The sequence below is a fragment of the Hemitrygon akajei genome, chromosome 4 (genome assembly GCF_048418815.1).
Source record: "Hemitrygon akajei chromosome 4, sHemAka1.3, whole genome shotgun sequence".
NCBI lineage: Eukaryota > Metazoa > Chordata > Chondrichthyes > Myliobatiformes > Dasyatidae > Hemitrygon > Hemitrygon akajei.
Window position 1 is genome coordinate 166,151,126 of NC_133127.1, and position 4,866 is coordinate 166,155,991.

A 4,866-nucleotide genomic window follows, 5' to 3' on the forward strand; every position below is an offset into this window, starting at 1 on the left:
AGTGACCAAGCAACAAAATGGAGAGAAATCAACTATTTAAATGCTCATGGGATGTTCCATTTTTCTTCACCATAGGTTTCTTGTACATATAGAAAAATACAGTCATCTTTCAATGAATTTTATTTAATAATTGCAATAGTTAATTTCCAAAAATGCACATGTGAAAATGTATAACAAAATATCAAAATTATATCACAAATACCTTTTATCCAAAGCGAATGGTGTAGTCTACAGGTGTCTTTCTCAATTTACGTACAGCCAGCAGGTGGAAGATAGCACTCCATAAATAATTTATAGTTGTTTTAATTAAAAGAAGTGTGCAATTAAATAATATCTAGATATGTTGATAATGCAGTTTTTAAAACATGCATGTAAGTTTTGTACTGAGGCACAAAAGTCACAAGCATTGAAAAGTTTCTGAAGGTAATTTAATTTTTTAAAGCATATTTTATTTGTAATACAGACAGCTTCAATTCCATTCAGGCAATTTGTATTTACTATTAACATTAAAGCACAAAACATTGAAAGAATGAAATTGATTATCTCCAATTCTACAAAACAAATGGACGTATAAAACTTGTGCCTCAGTCATTGGTTTGTGTTTGCTCGCAGCAAAGTAACATTTTAATATTATTCCTCAGCTTAGTGCCCTGAGCTAAAATCATAAAGATTAAACGGATGAGAATGCAGATACTGGAAATCCAGAGCAATATACAAAATACTAGAGGAACTCAACAACTATGGAGGGGAATAAACAGTTGAAGTTTCAGGCCAACATCCTTCTTTAGAACAGAAGGATTAGCCTGTTTCCTCCTTATGTTAACTATTCAATGACCACAGCGGCTACTCCAGAGTAGCTGAATTCATCTTCTCCCTTGGAGGATACCAGAAGGCAGCATAAGCTGCCATGAGGATAGAAGGCTTTCAAATCATGCAGAATGCTACTGCCTAGATCCCCTTGAGGATTGTACTTTCCATCCTGCTCTGTGTGCAGGTAGTAGTTAAAAACTTGTGCCACTAACCAATGGAAGACCAAGAACTACTGCAAAAAAAACCCTGAATCTCCCAGAAGTAAGATTAGGGTCCATAAATGATGGCGTGTTCAGCAGTATCAAATTTCAAGCTGTGATAAAGTTGTTTTTAGATAAAAGGAGGTTTCAGTGTGATACCAAGTGCTGGCATAAGACACTAGCTGCTTTTTAAAGAAATGTCAGCCTTCTGTTCTACACACTTGCTCTGAAAGAAATCCATCTAGTTCACTCTTGTCCTTCATGGGAGAAAATCTGCCATCCTTTTTTGATCTGGCTGTTAGACCCATAGCAATATGGTTGATTCTTAAATGCCCTCTGAAGTGGCCCAGCAAAGAATGCTGCATAGGGCAGTTATAGACAGGCAATGGGCTGGCTTTGATAGCAACGATCCCACACCCTTCACCCCATACAACACAATTATATACAATATTCAGTTAATTACATTGGGCTGAATGATACATATGACACTAAATGAGACAAGCAGTCAGAAACTGCCACTCATAACCTTTGCACATCTGTGTTTGCCTAGGTCATTTGCAGTGGACCTTCTTACTGAACCTATGCACTGTCGAGTATAGAATAGTGCAATGCAGAAGCCTGACTTAAGAAAGACTTTGACTGAGGCAAAGATTAATTTTCGATAAAGCTGTCATTGATTTGGGCAAGCAGTGAGACAGAAAGTTATTATAATTTAAATAATTAAGATAACATTTTTGTTTCATTTTAGAAATTAATTAACTAATAATATATTGAACATAATTTAAAATATTAGACTAAAGCAAAGGGATTTAAGCAAAATCTTCCCTTAGCCTCCTAATCCATAGGCTTAGAATCCTTATTTAAATCAACAGTGTTTAAGATCATGCATCTGGTCTGACCTGGCTTAAGGTCCAAGGGGTGCATCTGTGAAATACCATCAATAGTGGATCAGTGCATGGACACAACATGACATCTAGCACCAGGCCCATAAATACAATTTTGTTGTTCTTGTGATATACATATAATGCAAAAAACAAAATTCAGATCCAAGTGATTTCTATATTTACACATTTATAAATTAGTTGCCCAAGTCTTGAGTTTTCTTTTGGCATTATAAAGGCAGAATCTGCTGACAATTTGCATTCAAAGTTTGCACAGTGGCATTCTAAGAATTAGATACAAGTGATATTAAGATCCTACACTCTTGTGCCAATACATGCTGATTATTAGTAGCTAAACTCTGACAATGTGCTTTTGTTGCATTTTATTTGATAACATTCCTGGGATATCTTATGATATCTGTATATGGCAGAGCACTGAGGCCTGTGCAAGCTAATTGGCTGGAGTGTTCAATGATATCTTCAATTACTCACTGCTGCTGTCGGAGGTTCCTGCCTTCTTCAAAAGAGCATCAGTCATACTGGTGAAAAAAAGGAACAGTGTAAGCTGCCTCAATGATTATTGTGCTACAGCCCTCATATTTATGGGATGAAGTCCTTTGAGAAGTTGGTCATGGCTAGAATTAACTCCTGCCTGAGTGCCGCAAAAATATGCCTAGTGCCACCACATCCGGGACGTACAGTCTTCTCATTACTACCAGCAGCAAGGAGGTACCGGAGGCTGAATACACACGCTCAGTGCTTTAGGAGCAGCTTCTTCCTCTCCGACATCAGATTTCTGAACAGTCCATGAACCCATGAACACTACCTCACCATTTTGTTCTCTTTTTGCAATATTATTTATATTATAATTTATAATAACTTTATGTATTGTACTGCATTGCCACTGCAAAGCAACACTTTTCATGACCTATGTCAGAGATAATAAACCACTTCTGATTCTGTTTCTGATGCACAAAGGTCATTTTGCTACATTAAGAACACCACGTAAATTCAAGTATTTCCTTTCGTTGTAAGAATGACTTCACATAATATCTCAGCCAAAAGATTGTATCTCCAGTGGAGCATCACACCCTCCACTGCAACTTCAGCCAAATTTATATAATCATCCATGTTGTGTTCATAATTTCTGTCCTACCTAAGATGGAGCCTGTTGCAACGCAGTGATGTGTTTCAGGATGCTTACAAAACTTCTGACTTACCTCTTCTGAATTACCCTCACTGTAATCTGCAGCCTATAATTTCCTTTGAAGCAAAGTACTTTTGAACCATCTTAATTAACTAGTGATTTCATGATCTTATGAAGGACATAACTCTCAAGCGTGAAGGTACTTCACCTTTAAACGGACAAAGATACATCACCACGGTCAGAAGAAAGGAAGGAGAGGAGTACTCCAAGCTAGGCATAGATGCAGAGGAAAAAAACTCCCTCTAGCCAGCATCTTGTAAGCAAATGTACAATTGCTGGAGAACGTTTGAGGATCTAAGGGCAAGATTGCTGTATTGAAGGGAAATGAGGAATTGCTGTGTTTTGTCTTTCACAGAGATGTGGCTCACTATGAACATGCCGGATGTGTTGGTAAGACCTGACAGCTTCTCGATACACAGGACTGGCTGAAGAGTCAGAAAAGGCAAAAAGTGGGAGTCTATATTTCATGATGAATTCTTTGTGGTGCTTGGACATGGTGGTTTTGCTGTATTTTTGTTCCCCCAATTTGGAACATCTAAAGATTAAGTGCCGACTGTTCTACTTACCAAGAGAGTTTCCGTTTATGATTTTGACAACAGTTTACATACCACCGAAAGCCAACGCTAATCAGGCACTCAAAATATTGCTTGTGCCATCACAAAAACAAGAAACAGTCCATTCCAATGCATTTCAAATCATAATCCTGGGATCCTGGGACTTCAATCAGACTTGTTCGACTAAATCTCTGCCTTTTTATCATCAGCATACCATGGTTCCCAACACATTCGACCACTGCTATACCATGATACTGAATGCCTACTGTTCCATTCCTACATTGCATTTTGGGAAATATGATCCCTTGGCTGTCCTTCTACCTGTAGGCAGAGGCTAAAGAGCAAGGCTCCAGAGATGAGGACAACAATGAAAGTGGTCATGGGAAGCAGAGGAACGGCTACAGGATTGCTTTCAGTTGCCGCCATGTTCAAGACATGATCTGAATGAATACACCATGGTTGTCACGGACTTATAAAAACAGCCATTGACAAGTAAGTCCCAACAAAATCATTCCTAATCAGAAGCACTGGATGAACCAAGGGATCCACAATCTACTCAGAGTCTGATTGGTGGAATTCAGGTCTAGTGACCAAGTGAGATATAAGAGGTTCAGGTACAATCTCCAGAAAGCCATTTCACATGCCAAGTGGCAATTCCAGACTAAACTTGAATCACTGAAGGATGCTCAACAGCTGTGGTAGAGCTTGAGTTCTATCACCTCTTACAAGATGAAACCAAGTGACATAACAACAAGGCTTCCCACCCAGATGAACTCAATGCCTTTTATGCTCACTTAGACCATCAAAACATGGAAACACTCTCACACAACCCTCAATGACTCTGTGGTTTCATTCTCTGATGCCAACATAAGAGCATCCTTCACGAGGGTGAATCCAAGGAAAGTATCCGTCCCAGATGGGGTACCTGGCCAAGTACTAAACACCTGTGCTCATCAGCTGGCTGGAGTGTTCACTGATATATTTAACCTCTCACTTTGGGAGTCTGAGATAACCACATGTTTCAAGTAGGCTTGAATTATACTGATGCCCAAGAAGAATGTGGTAACCTGCCTCAATGGCTATTGTCCAGTGGCACTTAAATCCACTGTGATGAAGTGCTTTGAGAGGTTGGTGATGAAACACATTACCTCCTGCCCGAGAAATAACTTGGATCTGTTCCAATTTGCCTACCAGCACAATAGGTCCACAGCAGA